General features: G+C 38.6%; 1 protein-coding gene across 2 annotated transcripts in view; it reads right to left on the bottom strand.

Moving 5' to 3' along the window:
* The window catches only part of maneal (mannosidase endo-alpha like), a 262,891-nt gene that overhangs the window by 197,343 nt on the left and 45,643 nt on the right, over positions 1-19,905 (bottom strand). The gene's annotated exons all lie outside the window — the stretch shown is intronic.

Raw genomic sequence — 19,905 nt, 5'->3', positions numbered from 1 at the left:
GCAGGGGGCAGTAAAATACCACTTATTGGCTTAACATGCCATTAATTCATATCATTTTCACCTTTTTAACTGTTATAGAGGCAAATTTTGTCTGATCTGTCTGAAAATTTTCATGCTTGTTCAGGGTGATATTTCACACGTTCTGACTTGTTTTTAAGAAGGTCTGAGCATTGATTAAAGAGATATAGGCTTTCGGGGACACTTGGTAAAGGCCAGATTTTGAAGTGAACCTATTATAGCTATCCAAATGAAGTAGTTCAACTTTTTCTGACAATTATTGATCTAGTGAGTCCAGAGAATTGTATTGCACTAGTTTTGAACATTATGATATGAAAATTATATGATCAGAGATGGAAAAGACCATTTACAGCCAATACAGGCAGTTTACCATAGGAAATATATGATTTTAAAGCTTTTTAACAGTTATAGCGCCACCTATCGTCCGATCTCCATAGAATTTTTCATGCTTCTTAATGATGTTATGTCACATATGCTGACCAATTTTTGTGAAGTTCTGAGTTTTTATTTAGGATTTATAGGCTTTTTAATGTATTTTGACACGCCCATTTTATAAATTACCCTATTACAGCCATCCAAATGCAAAAGTTCAACTTTTTTTTGATAATTATTGATCTAGAGACTCCAGAGAATTGTCCTAGACTGGTCTGGTTCCGATCGGGCAAAAAACCTAGGACTAGTTCGCAAAAGTAGGTTTTTAACATATTAATGAATAATTAATGAACAGTTTGATTGACAGCAATGGTTCTTGAGGCAAAGTTGTTCAGGATGAGGAGATCTATCAAATGATATGCATATTGTGTGGATATTTGTAACACCACGTGATTACAGAGCCGTAAAACTCGTTAGCGCCAACTAGTGGCCGATTTCTTTCAAAATTCTTACAGACCTTTAGGGCCATGAGCCGAACATGCCCATTGAGTTTCGTTCCGATCGGCCTCCGTTAACCTTGTCTAATAGGTGCTCAAACTTCATTGGCCGATGGCAGCCATGTTTTTTGAGATACGCCAATGTCCTCATACACATACATGGCACCTTGGACCAAGACACTGCATACCAATTTTCAAGTCAATCGGACTAACGGTCAGGTGGTTATAGCCTGTTTTATGTTTTTTTCATTTTATAGCGCCACCATGAGGCCAATCGTCGCGATTTTTTTACTGTGACCCCAGAGTAAGCTCATACACATGTGTACCAAGTTTGGTGAAGATACCTCATTTACATCGGGAGTTATAGCCATTTTAGTAAAATAGGCCCCTCCCACAACGTACGTTTTGGCGCCCCTTAGCGACCGTGAATCAAAATTTCCACTTTTTTTCGATAATTATTGATATTCAGTCTCCAGAGAACATTTCTGCACTAGTTTGGTTCCAATCGGGCAAAAAACCAGGGACTAGTTCGCAAAAGTAGATTTTTGACAAAATTCAAAATGGCGGAAAATCTATCATGGCGGAAATGAAATCGGAGATATACGTTTTGTTCGTCAGGCGTCCAGCTTTCCAATGATATAAGACACTTGAGTCTACGACATACGGTCTAGGAGTTATGAGCAGTTTCGCGCTTTTGGTTGTTATAGCGCCACCTATGGGCCAATCGGGGTCATAATCTCTGAACCTTTCCTCGATTTTTGTACTACCATCTGTCAAAGTTTCAAAGTTCCAGCTCTTACGGTTTGGGCTGCACGATGCGTTTTAGGGCGGAATAATAATAATAATAATAATAATAATAATAAAAATCAGCACAATTACAATAGGGTTTCAGCATTTCATGCTTGAACCCCTAATTAAAGCTGCAAGCAGCATTTATCGGGGTTCAAGCAGTTAAGGCCTTTAAGGCATTTAAGCACAAAAGCATCAAAAGTTATTAAGATTTATTTAATAAGCATGTAACCACTGACATAATAGATGGAAAAGACCATTTACAGCCAATACAGGCAATTTACCATGGGATATATATGGTTTTAAAGCTTTTTAACAGTTATAGCGCCACCTATGGTCCGATCTCCATAGAATTGTTTACTGTGACCTCAAATTGAACCCATACACATGTGTACTGAGTTTGGTGAAGATATCTCATTTACTTCTTGAGTTATAGCCATTTGAGTAAAATAGGCTCCTCCCACAACGATTTGCCACATTCTAGAATTATTTAATATGATTCTAGCATGATTTACTATCATATACCATGTTCCAGAATGATTTATTAGGATTCTAGCATGATTTACCTTGATACACCTCATTTCAGTATTATTTACTATGATTTACAATGTTTCTAGCATGATTAACCACATTACTAGCAATTATGTGAAGTGTCAGTGCAAATGAGGTGATGAACACTGACAAAATATTATTGTGTTATAATAGTTAGTTATATACGTGATTTTTAGTGTGTGTCCAAGTATGAATGCAAAAGCACATGTAAAATATTTAATTATTAAGTAGAATGGCCAGCAGAGGGCACTAGAAGACCACTTATTGGCTCACTTTCACTTTAAACCAGTTTTCTGCACTAAAGCAAACCAGTTTTTCCATGTTAACTCAATGCATGCTTACACACACACACACACACACACACACACACACACACACACACACACACACACACACACACACACACACACACAGCATAGGTAACCATGATTTACCATGATATACCACCAGGGTTTCTGCAGGGTTTGGTCAGTCAAATTTAAGACTTTTTAAGACCTTTTTATGACCATTATGATTGAAATTTATGACCTACACGAATTACGAAAAATTCATTCAAATTCCTTTCAAAAGTTTTTTTTTTAATTGACTTTCATTGAAAGTAACAAGATGTATTATTTAAATGCCTAAAGACAGCTTTGAATACATTAATAGACAGCAATATTCTTGATACTGATTATTTGCAACGGGCTTGAGCCAACTACTAAACACACCAGACTTTAAAGGCAGACTGTTGCTTCCAAGTGAAAGTTGTAGAAACCAGAGCGTTAACTTTACTCTTTATTGTCAGAAAATATAATGACAAACACTTGCTAAAACAGGTGAACATTTCACAAATCTGAGGTAGGACATTCAAACATTTGTCATTTGTCCTTAACAAAATAAATATCTTTATTGGGAAAATAATTACTTAGTTTCTGCATGTGCTAATAGGGGTCAAGTCTTGAAACAGGTTTGTGTTGCCTAACTTTGATGGCACGTATCTTCAGGAAATGTATGAAAAACAGTAGCCTAAATACATTATTAAATACTGTAAATATTCCATTAGTCCTTTAATAGATTATCAGCACTAATAATATAATAAAATTCAGTATATCCCACATGGTGCAGTTAATATTACTAGGCTAACGTTACAGTAAATCCATGGTAAATGATGGGAGATTGTAGACGGAAAAGCCTTCTGCTGTATCGTTGTGCAGAGTTTCTCCTGTTGGTCAGCGCTGTTTCATCTGCCTTTAAACTGGTTTAAATCACTGAGACAGTGTGTTCTTCGCTGAATTCAAGCACTTCTCACTGGATCTTGTGACTGAGACCGATCAGAGTAAACGCATCAGTTCTATTGAGCTCGCGCTGCGCTGCCGTTTGGACTTTGAGCCGAGCGGGTAAATGGTCCGTGTGGCGCGCGTTTCAAATGAGCGTTCCGCTTTTGGCGCATTTATCCTGTGCATTAAACATTATGCCGCCAGCGCATTTTCAGGGGGAAAAGGCAATGGTAGAACCAACGAATGAAAGAGCATATCAATTTATGACGTGGCTAAATGAAATTTATGACCTTGTATGGAAATCCGGACATTTTTATGACTTTTTATGGCCTAAAATTCTAATTATTAAATTTAAGACGTTTTATGACTTTTTATGACTCCGCGGAAACCCTGTACCACATTCTAGTATTATTTACCAGGAGATACACGACAATCTAGTATTATTTACTTTGATTTACCATGTTTCTAGCCTGATTTATCACATTACTAGCAATTATCTGAAGTGTCAGTGCAAATAAAGTGATTAACACTGACAAAATATGATAGTGTTATAATAGTTATTGCTATATAAGTGATTTTTTTAGTGTGTATTCAAGTATGAATGCAAGCACATGTTGAAATATTTCATTAATAAGTAGAATGGCCAGCAGAGGGCAGTAGAAGACCACTTATTGGCTCACTTTCACTTTAAACCAGTTTTCTGCACTAAAGCAAACCAGTTTATCCATGTTAACTCAATGCATGCTTACACACACACACACACACACACACACACACACACACACACACACACACACACACACACACACACACACACAGCATAGTTAACCATGATTTACCATGATTTACCACATTACTAGCAATTATTTGAAGTGTCAGTGCAAATAAAGTGATTAACACTGACAAAATATGATTGTGTTATAATAGTTATTGCTATATAAGTGATTTTTAGTGTGTATTCAAGTATAAATGCAAGCACATGTGGAAAAAATTAATTAATAAGTAGAATGGCCAGCAGAGGGTAGTAGAAGACCACTTATTGGCTCACTTTCACTTTAAACCTCATGATTTTGACCAGTTTTCTGCACTAAAGCAAACCAGTGTTTCCATGTTAACTCAATAATGCATACTTGCTACATATGCTACACACAATAATGCTACACACACACACACACACACACACACACACACACACACATGTTTCAGTGATATTGGTGTCACATTCACCTTCATCACATTCACCTTCTGTCTTCATCACATTCACCATCTGTCGTCATCACCTGCACCTGCTCCTCATCACCCTCCTCATCATCACCTGCTCCTCATCATCATAACCGTCACCTGTTGTCCTTGTCTTGATCTGTGTATTTAAGTTCCCCTCTCATCCATTATCATTGTCGGTTATTGTTTGTGCACTAGCACTCTGTTATGTTTGTTTTCATGTTGGAAAATAAAACCTTTGTTATATTTGTACCACACACACACACACACACACACACACACACACCATCATTTATCATGATTTACCATGGCTGATACCAATACCAATATGAGAAAATGACTATTTTAAACAGCAGGGGGCAGTAAAATACCACTTATTGGCTTAACATGCCATTAATTCATATCATTTTCACCTTTTTAACTGTTATAGAGGCAAATTTTGTCCGATCTGTCTGAAAATTTTCATGCTTGTTCAGGGTGATATTTCACATGTTCTGACTTGTTTTTAAGAAGGTCCGAGCAATGATTAAAGAGATATAGGCTTTCGGGGACACTTGGTAAAGGCCAGATTTTGAAGTGAACCTATTATAGCTATCCAAATGAAGTAGTTCAACTTTTTCTGACAATTATTGATCTAGTGAGTCCAGAGAATTGTATTGCACTAGTTTTGAACATTATGATATGAAAATTATATGATCAGAGATGGAAAAGACCATTTACAGCCAATACAGGCAGTTTACCATAGGAAATATATGATTTTAAAGCTTTTTAACAGTTATAGCGCCACCTATCGTCCGATCTCCATAGAATTTTTCATGCTTGTTAATGATGTTATGTCACATATGCTGACCAATTTTTGTGAAGTTCTGAGTTTTTATTTAGGATTTATAGGCTTTTTAATGTATTTTGACACGCCCATTTTATAAATTACCCTATTACAGCCATCCAAATGCAAAAGTTCAACTTTTTTTTGATAATTATTGATCTAGAGAGTCCAGAGAATTGTCCTAGACTGGTCTGGTTCCGATCGGGCAAAAAACCTAGGACTAGTTCGCAAAAGTAGGTTTTTAACATATTAATGAATAATTAATGAACAGTTTGATTGACAGCAATGGTTCTTGAGGCAAAGTTGTTCAGGATGAGGAGATCTATCAAATGATATGCATATTGTGTGGATATTTGTAACACCACGTGATTACAGAGCCGTAAAACTCGTTAGCGCCAACTAGTGGCCGATTTCTTTCAAAATTCTTACAGACCTTTAGGGCCATGAGCCGAACATGCCCATTGAGTTTCGTTCCGATCGGCCTCCGTTAACCTTGTCTAATAGGTGCTCAAACTTCGTTGGCCAATGGCGGCCATGTTTTTTGAGATACGCCAATGTCCTCATAGACATACATGGCACCTTGGACCAAGACACTGCATACCAATTTTCAAGTCAATCGGACTAACGGTCAGGTGGTTATAGCCTGTTTTATGTTTTTTTCATTTTATAGCGCCACCATGAGGCCAATCGTCGCGATTTTTTTACTGTGACCCCAGAGTAAGCTCATACACATGTGTACCAAGTTTGGTGAAGATACCTCATTTACATCGGGAGTTATAGCCATTTTAGTAAAATAGGCCCCTCCCACAACGTACGTTTTGGCGCCCCTTAGCGACCGTGAATCGAAATTTCCACTTTTTTTCGATAATTATTGATATTCAGTCTCCAGAGAACATTTCTGCACTAGTTTGGTTCCAATCGGGCAAAAAACCAGGGACTAGTTCGCAAAAGTAGATTTTTGACAAAATTCAAAATGGCGGAAAATCTATCATGGCGGAAATGAAATCGGAGATATACGTTTTGTTCGTCAGGCGTCCAGCTTTCCAATGATATAAGACACTTGAGTCTACGACATACGGTCTAGGAGTTATGAGCAGTTTCGCGCTTTTGGTTGTTATAGCGCCACCTATGGGCCAATCGGGGTCATAATCTCTGAACCTTTCCTCGATTTTTGTACTACCATCTGTCAAAGTTTCAAAGTTCCAGCTCTTACGGTTTGGGCTGCACGATGCGTTTTACGGCGGAATAATAATAATAATAATAATAATTAAAGCTGCAAGCAGCATTTATCGGGGTTCAAGCAGTTAAAGCCTTTTAAGCATTTAAGCACAAAAGCATCAAAAGTTAAGATTTATTTAGCAAGCATGTAACCACGGACATAATAGATGGAAAAGACCATTTACAGCCAATACAGGCAGTTTACCATGGGATATATATGGTTTTAAAGCTTTTTAACAGTTATAGCGCCACCTATGGTCCGATCTCCATTGAATTGTTTACTGTGACCTCAAATTGAACCCATACACATGTGTACTGAGTTTGGTGAAGATATCTCATTTACTTCTTGAGTTATAGCCATTTTAGTAAAATAGGCTCCTCCCACAACAATTTAGCACATTCTAGTATTATTTACTATGATTCTAGCATGATTTGCCATATTCTAGCATAATTTACCATGATATACTACATTCTAGTATGATTTACCATTGTTTACTGTGATTCTAGCATGGATTACCATAGTTTATCATGATTTATCATAGTTTACCATGATTTACCCTGTTCTAGCATAGTTTACCATGATTTACCATGTTCTAGCATGATTTACCATGATATACCACATTCTAACATGATTTACCATAGTTTATTATGATTTATCATGGCTTACCATGATTTACCCTGTTCTAGCATAGTTTACCATGATTTACCATGTTCTAGCATGATGTACCATGATATACTATGTTCTAGAATGATGTACCAGGATTGTAGTATGATTTACCTTGATACACCACATTCTAGTATCATTTATTGATTTACCATGTTTTTAGTGTGATTTAACCATGATTTACCACATTGCTAGCAATTATGTGAAGTATCAGTAAAAATGAAGTGATAAACTCTGACAAAATATGATTGTGCTACAATAGTAATTGTTATATAAGTGATTTTTTAGTGTTTTATTGTTATATAAGTGATTTTTAGTGTCTAATGAATGCAAAAGCATATGTGGGTAGACATTAATAAGTAGAATGGCCAGCAGAGGGCAGTAGAAGACCACATATTGGCTCACTTTCACTTTAAACTTCTTGATTTTCACCATTTTTCTGCACTAAAGCAAACCAGTTTTTCCATTTTAAATTCATAATGCATGTTAACACACACACACACACACACACACACACACACACAAGACAAATGTTGTTTTTTCAATGCTATTGGGATATGTCATTATGAAAATATATTTGAATGGTCTATAAACATTTCACAAAGTCTTTGTAAGCTATTAATCAGATCATTCAGAATTTATTCAGAAACCTAAGACTACACACACACATTATATTGTAGATACAGACATTTGAAATATATGATGTGATCAAACTGTCAATACTAATAATTTAACAGATGGATTTTTGACTAAATGTAATTGTAAATGTTAAAATAGTGATTTTATAAAGTCTAAATATAAATTATAGAACAATATGACAACATGACTATTTTAAACAGCAGGGGGCAGTAAAATACCACTTATTGGCTTAATATGTCATTATATTCATATCATTTTCACCTTTTTAACTGTTATAGAGGCAAATTTTGTCAGATCTGTCTGAAAATTTTCATGCATGTTCAGAGTGATATTTCACATGTTCTGACTTGTTTTTAAGAAGGTTTGAACATTCATTAAAGAGATATAGGCTTTCGGGGACACTTGGTAAAGGCCACATTTTGAAGTGAACCTATTATAGCTATCCAAATGAAGTAGTTCAACTTTTTCTGACAATTATTGTTCTAGTGAGTCCAGAGAATTGTATTGCACTAGTTTTTAACATTATGATATGAAAATTATATATTCAGAGATGGAAAAGACCATTTACAGTCAATACAGGCAGTTTACCATAGGAAATATATGGTTTTAAAGATTTTTAACAGTTATAGCGCCACCTATCGTCCGATCTCCATGAAATTTTGCATGCTTGTTAATGATGTTATGTCACATAAGTTCACCAATTTTTGTGAAGTTCTGGGTTTTTATTTAGGATTTATAGGCTTTTTAATGTATTTTTCCATGCCCATTTTATAAATGATCCTATTACAGCCATCCAAATGCAAAAGTTCAACTTTTTTTTGATAATTATTGATCTAGAGAGTCCAGAGAATTGTCCTAGACTGGTCTGGTTCCGATCGGGCAAAAAACCTAGGACTAGTTCGCAAAAGTAGGTTTTAGACATATTCATGAATATTTAATGAACGGTTTGATTGACAGAAATGGTTCTTGAGGCAAAGTTGTTCAGCATGAGCAGATATATCAAATGATATGCTTTTTGTGATGATAAGTGTAACACCACGTGATTACAGAGCCAAAAAACTCGTTAGCGCCAACTAGTGGCCGATTTCTTTCAAAATTCTTACAGACCTCTAGGGCCATGAGTCGAACATGCCCATCAAGTTTCGTTCCGATCGGCCTCCGTTAACCTTGTCTAATAGGTGCTCAACTTCATTGGCCAATGGCGGCCATGTTTTTTGAGATACGCCAATGTCCTCATAGACATACATGGCACCTTGGACCAAGACACTGCATACCAATTTTCAAGTCAATCGGACTAACGGTCAGGTGGTTATAGCCCTTTTCATGTTTTTTTCATGTTATAGCGCCACCTAGTGTTCAATCGTCGCGATTTTTTTACTGTGACCCCAGAATGAACCCATACACATGTGTACCGAGTTTGGTGAAGCTATCTTATTTACTTTTTAAGTTATAGCCATTTTAGTAAAATAGGCTCCTCCCACAACGATTATTTTGCGCCCCCTAGCGTCCATGAATCGAAATTTCAACATTTTTTCGATAATTATTGATCTTCAGACTCCAGAGAACATTTCTGCACTGGTTTGGCTCCGATCGGGCAAAAAACCAGGGACTAGTTCGCAAAAGTAGATTTTCGACAAAATTCAAAATGGCGGAAAATCTATCATGACGGAAATGAAATCGGAGATTTACGTTTTGTTCGTCAGGCGTCCAGCTTTCCAATGATATAAGACACTTGAGTCTGCGACATACGGTCTAGGAGTTATGAGCAGTTTCGCGCTTTTGGTTGCTATAGCGCCACCTATGGGCCAATCGGGGTCATAATCTCTGAACCTCTCCTCGATTTTTGTACTACCATCTGGCAAAGTTTCAATGCTCTAGCCCTTACGGTTTGGGCTGCACGATGCGTTTTACGGCAGAAGAATAATAATAATAATAATTAAAGCTGCAAGCAGCATTTATCGGGGTTCAAGCATTTAAGGCCTTTAAGCACATAAGCATTTAAGACATTACGTTTTATTTAACAAGCTTTTAACCACTGAAATTATAGATGGAAAAATCCATTTACAGCCAATATAGGCAATTTACCATAGGAAATATGTAGTTTTCAAACCTTTTTGCCAGTTATAGCGCCACCTATGGTCCGATCTACATGAAATTTTGCATGCTTGTTTAGAATGTTATGGCACATATGCTCACCCATTTTCGTGAAGTTCTGAGTTTTCGTTTAGGATTTATAGGCTTCTGAGTGCATTTTGCCACGCCCATTTTCTTTATGACCCAATTATACCCATGCGAAAAATGCAAAAGTTCAACTTTTTTTCGATAATTATTGATCTAGAGAGTCCAGAGAATTGTCCTAGACTGGTCTGGTTCTGATCGGGCGAAAAACCAGGGACTAGTTCGCAAAAGTAGGTTTTTAACATATTCATGAATATTTAATGAACAGTTTGATTGACAGTGATGGTTCTTGAGGCAAAGTTGTTCAGCATGAGCAGATCTATCAGATGATATGCATTTTGTGATGATAAGTGTAACACCACGTGATTACAGAGCCTTAAAACTCGTTAGCGCCAACTAGTGACCGATTTCTTTCAAAATTCTTACAGACCTCTAGGGGCTTGAGCCGAACATGCCCATCGAGTTTCGCTCCGATCGGACTTCGTTAACGGTGCTCAAACCTCATTGGCCAATGGCGGCCATGTTTTTCGAGATACGCCAATATCCTTTTAGACATACATGGCCCCTTGGGCCAAGACACTGCATACCAAATTTCAAGTCATTTGGAAAAACGGTCAGTTGTCTATATGTTTTTATTTGTTTTATAGCGCCACCATGTGGCCAATCGACGCAATTTTTTTACTGTGACCTCAGATTGACCTCTTACACATGTGTACCAAGTTTGGTGAAGTTTACTTAATTACTTCTTGAGTTATAGCCATTTTAGTAAAATAGGCTCCTCCCACAACGTTAATTTTGCACCCCCTAGCGACCATTAATCGAAATTTCAACTTTTTTTCGATAATTATTGATCTTCAGACTCCAGAGAACAATTCCGCACTGGTTTGGTTCCGATCGGGCGAAAAACCAGGGACTAGTTCGCAAAAGTAGGTTTTTGACAAAATTCAAAATGGCGAAAAATCTATCATGGCGGAAATGAAATCGGAGATATACGTTTTTTTCTTCAGGAGCTCTGGATTTCAATGATATTAGACACTTGAAGCTACGCCTTACGGTCTGGGAGTTCTGAGCAGTTTTGCGCTTTTGATTGCTATAGCGCCACCTATGGGCCGATTGGGCTGAGTCCGTGTATCTGAGTAGCGAGCAATAGTACTACCATCTGGCAAAGTTTCAAGTCTCTAGGTCTTACGGTTTGGGCTGCACGATGCGTTTTATGGCGGAAAAATAATAATAATAAAAATCAGGACGATTACAATAGGGTTTCAGCACTTCGTGCTTGAACCCCTAATAAAAATCAGTACAATTACAATAGGGTTTCAGCACTTCGTGCTTGAACCCCTAATAATAAAAATCAGCACAATTACAATAGGGTTTCAGCACTTCGTGCTTGAACCCCTAATAATAATAATAATAATAATAATAAAAATCAGCACAATTACAATAGGGTTTCAGCACTTCGTGCTTGAACCCCTAATCAGTACAATTACAATAGGGTTTCAGCACTTCGTGCTTGAACCCCTAATAATAATAAAAATCAGCACAATTACAATAGGGTTTCAGCACTTTGTGCTTGAACCCCTAATAATAAAAATCAGTACAATTACAATAGGGTTTCAGCACTTCGTGCTTGAACCCCTAATTAAAGCTGCAAGCAGCATTTATCGGGGTTCAAGCAGTTAAGGCCTTTAAGCACACAAGCATCAAAAGACATTAAGTTTTATTTAGCAAGCATTTAACAACTGCCATCATAGATGAAAAAGTCAATTTACAGCCAATACAGGCAGTTTACCATAGGAAATATATGGTTTTAAAGCGTTTTTACAGTTATAGCACCTTTTGCCTGAGTCTTCTTATAGTCTTGCCTGATCTCCACCACTTTTATTAGTAGTACTCAAAGTGAGCCCATATATATGTGTCAGATTTGTTGTAAATATGTAATTTTGATAAGGAGTTTAGACAGTTATATTCAGTGGCGTAACGAGCCAACACCGGGCCCTTAAGTAGGATTATCAAGGCGGGCCCCTTGATGACGCAATTGATGACATTGACCAAGACTGAAGGAACACACAGGACTTAAATACACAAGGAAACAGTTTAGGGAAATAAGACACAGCTGGGGCAAAACAAACGAGATAACTAAATGAGGTGATTAACAGGGCACAGGTGAGACAGGTGAATTGAAGACAATAACAACACAGTCCAAACATGAACGGAAACGTGACAGTACTCCCCCCCCTCCCTGAAGGCGCGTCCTCGCGCCGTAACAACCTCCAAAGGGGTGGGAGGGTGGGCGCCCCGGAGGCAGATGAAGGCGTGGTTGCCCAGGACAAGAAGCCTCCAGGGCGGAGCTGGCTGCTCGGGGAACCAGGGTAGAGCAGGCTGTGGGCGTGGCCACGGCGGAGCTGTCAGACCCTTGGGCGTCCATGGCGGTGAAGACCCTTTGGGTGGCCTGGTTCTGGCTCTTGCTCGAAGACTGGCTCTGGCTCCTGCTCGACAGGGCAGCCGACCCCCCGACTCGGAACAAGACTCGGAACTGGACTCGGAACTGGACTCGGAACTGCACTCGGAACTGGATCTGGCCTCTCTGGGCCAACAACTGTCTCAGTCTCGACAGTAACTAAAGTGGGCGGGTCTTTGCGAATGGTCATTGACAGTATGGACGGGGATTCGCCAGTCCCAATTCAAAACAAATTTTATCACAATCCATCATTGTTCGTTTCAAACATGTGAGAGCATCAAAATGATCCATGGGTGAAATTGATTGGATTTAATTAATTTTTTTGTCAGTTCCTATCATAATTTTAACATTTTGGCGTTATTGTTTAGCTATTTACCTATGTTTTCAAATTTCCTTTGTTTTTTTGTTGTTGTCTCGATCGGACTAACGGCTTTGAAGATAACCAGAATTTTTTAAAGCTCTAAATGACACTTACAAAAACCATAAGGTGAAACCTGGCATGTTTGGTATTGTTTAACTTGGCAAGGATTCTTAGGAGGTCACTCCTGTGAAAAAAACACGGGCTTGAAACTTCTAAGGCTCCTTCAAGGTATTGTGCCAGTGATGTATACTGAGTTTTTTGAGATACACCAATGTTCTCATAGACTATCATGGCACCCTGGACAAAGACACTGCGTGCCAATTTTCAGTAGACCAACGGTTGGGTGCGCTTATAGCTATTTTCATGATTTTTTTCACTGTTATCCGGACTGTTGAGCAGTCTCAAGCCTATTAGTGATCCAACGCTGGATACTCCTATAGGTTACGTCCGTGGATCACGGCTGAACGCGTCTTCTCAACACTCACTTACAAACATTTTTCGCCTATCGTGCGTCTACTCTACACCCGTACCACTAAAAAGACGGATTATATCTAAGACTTCAGTCATAAATTAGTATTAATATTGATAGCATCACTGGTAGCGTCGTTGCTAACTTTCTGTCCATCTGTTAAAATGGCGAATATATCAGATGTAAGTAGTCTACCTTTTGGTGCAGGTGAGGACACATTTGAGCTGCACGCGGTGCAGTCTGAACTGGAAGCTGTTGAGAAACAGATCCACGACCTTTTAGTGAGACAAGCCGAACTGATAGAATGGCGGTTAGCTCTTGAAACATCACGCGCCGATGCACACAAATCAGAGATTAACGTTACTAACCCGCTGATTCCGACCTCGTCTACTCCGTGCGTTACTCAGCATCGGTCCCGAGCGCCGAGGTCACGATCAGCCATGGTCTCGTTCACTCTGGCTCCAACACGCCACCACGAAGCCTGGATATTTCCGCAGCGGAAGACGCGAGTCAGGTCTAGACCAAGACCCTCTCCGACCCTCCCGGTTTTCGAGTTATCCACACAAAACCGCTTCTCCCCTCTTCGCGAAACAGAACGCGATGCTGTGATCATCGGCGATTCCATCGTTCAGCACGTCCACGCTACATTAGGTAAAAGTAAGGTGCACAGTCACTGCTTTCCTGGTGCTCGTGTTTCTGAAATCGCTGCTCACGTACCCAAAATTCTGAACGGTGACGTGTGCGTCGGAACTGTGGTCCTGCACGCGGGAGTGAACGACATCAGGCTGCGCCAGACGGAAGTTCTGAAGAAAGACTTCAGGAATCTGATCGATACGGTACGCAGCACATCGCCTGATATAACGATCATTGTGTCAGGACCGCTTCCCACGTACCGTCTAGGACATGACAAGTTTAGTAGATTATTCGCGCTAAATGAATGGTTAACGTCATGGTGCAATGAGCAGAAACTGCTCTTTGTAAATAATTGGAATCTGTTTTGGGAGCGTCCTAGGCTTTTCCGTGCTGATGGCTTACACCCAAGGAGATTCGGAGCGGATCTTCTGTCGGATAACATCTCCAAAATGTTAAATACCTTTTGACTAGTAACCAAAAGTCCAAATCATAGTCTCTGCTGCACCAAATTAACTGATATAAATACTAGTGTAGAACATCGCATAGAAATTGTGTCTATTCCTCGTTTAGTGCGATCAAATAATAAATCTACTGCAGGATCTAGGAAAAATCTAATTGTTATTAAAACAGAAAATGTTGCTATTAGTAAACAAAAAAAATTTCTAAAGCTAGGTCTTTTAAACATTAGATCACTCACACCTAAGGCAGTTATTGTAAATGAAATAGTCACAGATAATAGCATCGATGTACTTTGCCTTACTGAAACCTGGCTTAAACCAAATGATTATTTCGGTCTAATTGAGTCTACTCCATCTGGATACTCCTATAAGCATGAGCCCCGTCTGATTGGTCGTGGTAGCGGTATTGCAACAATCTATAGAGATTTTCTAAGTGTTACTCAGAAAACGGGTTATAAGTTTATTTCGTTTGAAGTACTTGTACTAAATGTTACGCTCTTAGATGCTAGAAAAACATCCCTATTATCTTTAGCCTTAGCTACCGTATATAGACCGCCAGGGCCTTACGCTGACTTCCTAAAATAATTTGCAGATTTTCTCTCAGACCTATTGGTCAATGTCGATAAAGCATTAATTGTTGGAGATTTTAACATACACGTAGATAATCAAAATGATGCGTTAGGGGCTGCGTTTATAGATTTATTAAACTCCTTTGGGGTTAAGCAAAACGTTACCAGACCAACTCATCGTTTTAATCATACACTCGATTTAATTATATCACATGGAACCGATCCAACCGATATAGATATCATTCCACAAAGTGATGATGTAACTGACCATTACATGGTAACTTGCATATTACGTACCCCTGTAATATGTCATGCGGCACCGCGTTATCGATTAGGCAGAACAATCCTTCCATCCACCATAGATCATTTTTCAAATTGCTTATCTGATCTGTCTCAGCTGCTCAGTGAACCAAAACAAACAGATGAACTAGAGGAATTAACTAGCACTATGAGCACCATTCTCTCTGGAAAATTGGATATTGTTGCACCTATTAGACTAAAAAAGGTCAGAGAGAAAATTAAAGCACCATGGTACAACAATACTACGCATGTTCTAAAGAGAGAAACCCGTAATTTAGAGCGTAAATGGAAACAAACTAATTTAGAGGTTTTTAGAATCGCTTGGAAAGACAGTACGTCACGTTATAAAAAGGCCCTAAAAGTAGCCAGGGCTGAGCTCCTCCGCAAACTAATAGAAAATAACCAAAACAATTCTAGGTTTTTATTTAACACCGTGGCTAGACTAAAAAATAAACAAGCGTCACCTGAACAAAATATTCCGTTACAGTTTAGTAGTAATGATTTCATGAATTTTTTCACTGAGAAAATAGAAAACATCAGAACCACAATTGTAAACGTTCAATACTCAATCGCGCCTTATAACTCAGCCTCGATTATCACCCTGCAAGAACAATTACAGTGCTTTACAACTATAGAACAAAAAGAGTTAAATAAACTTATCACTTCCTCTAAAACAACAACATGTTTATTAGATCCCATACCAACTAAACTACTGAAAGAAGTGTTACCTATAGTGGAAGAGCCTCTCCTCAATATTATTAACTCATCTTTATCTTTAGGTCATGTTCCAAGAACATTTAAACTGGCAGTTATAAAACCACTCATTAAGAAACCACAATTAGACCCAAATAACCTAGCAAATTATAGACCCATTTCAAATCTTCCTTTTATGTCTAAAATACTAGAAAAAGTTGTGTCTGCCCAACTAGGCTCTTTCTTACAAGAAAATGACATCTATGAAAAGATTCAGTCTGGTTTCAGGCCGCACCATAGCACTGAAACTGCACTCGTTAAAATCACAATTGATTTACTCTTAGCTTCTGAACAAGGCTGTATCTCAATACTAGTTTTACTTGATCTTAGTGCTGCGTTCGATACTATAGATAACACAATACGCTTAGATCGACTACAAAATTATACTGGTGTTCAAGGACAAGCATTAAGCTGGTTCAGATCATACTTATCTGACCGCTACCATTTTGTCTATTTAAATGGAGAAAAATCGATCATAACTCCAGTAAACTATGGAGTGCCGCAGGGATCTGTGTTAGGCCCTCTATTATTCTCAATATATATGATGCCACTTGGAAATATTATAAGGAAACATGGAATTAGTTTCCATTGTTATGCTGATGACACTCAAATATATATTTCATCACGGCCGGATGAAAACGCTAAATTATCCAAATTGACAGAGTGTGTTAAAGATATAAAAGATTGGATGACGCGCAATTTTCTTTTATTAAATCCAGACAAGACAGAGGTACTAATCATCGGTTCAAAAAACCGCCCACAAAACCTCTCACAATACAACTTTAACATAGTAGGATGTCCTGTTACTTTATCCTCTACAGTAAAAGACCTGGGTGTTATACTCGACTGTAACCTGTCTTTTGAAAATCATATTTCATATGTTACAAAAACAGCCTTTTTCCACCTTAGAAACATTGCTAAGCTACGTAATATGCTATCTGTCTCTGATGCAGAAAAGTTAGTTCATGCGTTCATGACCTCGAGACTAGATTACTGTAATGCTTTATTAGCTGGTTGTCCTGCATCCTCAATAAACAAGCTACAGTTAGTCCAAAATGCCGCCGCTAGAGTTCTTACTAGATCAAGAAAATTTGACCATATAACACCGATTTTGTCATCACTACATTGGTTACCTATAAAGTTCCGTATTAATTACAAGGTATTGCTACTGACTTATAAAGCCCTAAACGGCTTAGCTCCAGTTTATTTAACGGATCTTCTATAGCCCTATAATCCATCGCGCTCTTTAAGATCAATAAATTCAAGGCTTTTGGTCATACCTAGGATATACAGATCAACCAAAGGAGGGAGAGCATTTTCACATTTAGCTCCAAAACTCTGGAATAGCCTTCCTGATACTGTTCGTTACTCAGACTCGCTCTCCCAGTTTAAAACTAGATTAAAAACGCATCTCTTCAGCCAGGCATTTATATAATATTTTTAATCTTACAGTCAAATCCGGTCTCTAGTTCATAAACGCCAGAGGAGAACTGGCCCCCGACTGAGCCTGGGTTCTCCCAAGGTTTTTTTTTCTCCATTAGGTCACCTGATGGAGTTTTTCGGTTCCTTGCCACTGTTGCCTTTGGCTTGCTCAGTTGGGGATATTTAATTAATTAATCAATCAACAATACTATTGATCAGCATTAACAAACGTGGACGTTTTACACTAGAAACAAACACTGATGTACTATTTTATTTAATACTGTGAAGCTGCTTTGATACAATCTGTATTGTGAAAAGCGCTATATAAATAAAGTTGACATGACTTGACTTGACTTGACTTATAACGCCACCAAGTGGCCAATTGTCACGATTTTTTTCATGTCAACTCAGATTGAGCTTATGAACATGTGTCCCAAGTTTAGTGAAAATATCTCTTTCCGCTAACAAGTTATAACCATTTTATAGCGCCACCAAGTGGCCAATTGTCATGATTTTTTTTCATGTGACCTCAGAATGAGCTCATGAACATGTGTCCCAAGTTTTGCGAAAATATCTCTTTCCGTTCACAAGTTATAACCGTTTTATAGTGCCACCTAGTGGCCAATTGTTGCGATTTTTTTCAAGTGATCTCAGATTGAGCTCAGGAAGATGTATCCCAAGTTTAGCAAAAAAATCTCTTTCCGTTCACAATTTATAACCGTTTTAGTATAAGTGGCCCTGGTGCCATCAAATATTTTGGTTCCCCTTATCGACGGTTAATTGAAATTTTGAATTGTTTGGATGATTATTGATTGTCAGACTCCAGAGAATACTCTTGCAGTGGTTTGGTTCTGATCGGGCCAAAAGCCTATGAGAAATTCGCAAAAATAGGTTTTTCAAAAAAATGCAATTTACTCGAAATTGGCGCCTGAAGGCCGAGCAAATCGGAGATAGCCATTTTGTCCACCTTGAGCCAAGGATTCCAACGATATAAGACACTTGATCCCGGGACAAACGGTCTAAGAGTTATGGGCAATTTTGAACTTTTGGTTGCTGTAGCGCCACCTATGGGCCATTCGGGGTCATACTCTGATAGGTTGTCCCCAAATTGAGGCCTACCATCTGGCCAGGTTTCACGTCTCTAGGCCTTACGGTTTGGCCTGCACGATGCGTTTTACGAATCCTTACAATTACAATAGGGTTTCAGCATTTCATGCTTGAACCCCTAATAAGAATGAAGGCTTTTTGCCAGTTATAGCGCCACCTATGGTCCGATCTCCATGAAACTCTGCATGCTTCCTCACCATGTGCTGACACATATGCTCATCAATTTTGGTGAAGTTCTGAGTTTTCCTTTGGGATTTATAGGCTTTTGAGTGTATTTTGCCACGCCCCTTTTCTAAATGACCCTGTTACAGCCACCCAAACGCAAAAGTTCAACTTTTTTTCGATAATTATTGATCTAGAGAGTCCAGAGAATTGTCCTAGACTGGTTTGGTTCCGATCGGGCCAAAAACCAGGGACTAGTTCGCAAAAGTAGGTTTTGGACAAAATTCGACATAGCAGAAAATTTTCCCTGCCTAACTCAAAATCGGAGATAGCCATTTTGTCCGCCCTGAGCCAAGGATTCCAACGATATAAGACACTTGATCCCGGGACAAACGGTCTAATAGTTATGGGCAATTTTGAACTTTTGGTTGCTGTAGCGCCACCTATGGGCCATTCGGGGTCATACTCTGATAGGTTGTCCCCAAATTGAGGCCTACCATCTGGCCAGGTTTCACGTCTCTAGGCCTTACGGTTTGGCCTGCACGATGCGTTTTACGAATCCTTACAATTACAATAGGGTTTCAGCATTTCATGCTTGAACCCCTAATAAGAATGAAGGCTTTTTGCCAGTTATAGCGCCACCTATGGTCCGATCTCCATGAAACTCTGCATGCTTCCTCACCATGTGCTGACACATATGCTCATCAATTTTGGTGAAGTTCTGAGTTTTCCTTTGGGATTTATAGGCTTTTGAGTGTATTTTGCCACGCCCCTTTTCTAAATGACCCTGTTACAGCCACCCAAACGCAAAAGTTCAACTTTTTTTCGATAATTATTGATCTAGAGAGTCCAGAGAATTGTCCTAGACTGGTTTGGTTCCGATCGGGCCAAAAACCAGGGACTAGTTCGCAAAAGTAGGTTTTGGACAAAATTCGACATAGCAGAAAATTTTCCCTGCCTAACTCAAAATCGGAGATAGC

Source organism: Squalius cephalus, assembly GCF_949319135.1.
Source record: "Squalius cephalus genome assembly, chromosome: 8".
Taxonomy (NCBI): Eukaryota; Metazoa; Chordata; class Actinopteri; order Cypriniformes; family Leuciscidae; genus Squalius; species Squalius cephalus.
The sequence above is the reverse complement of the archived record's forward strand: the minus strand, read 5'-3'. Positions and strand labels throughout refer to the sequence as shown.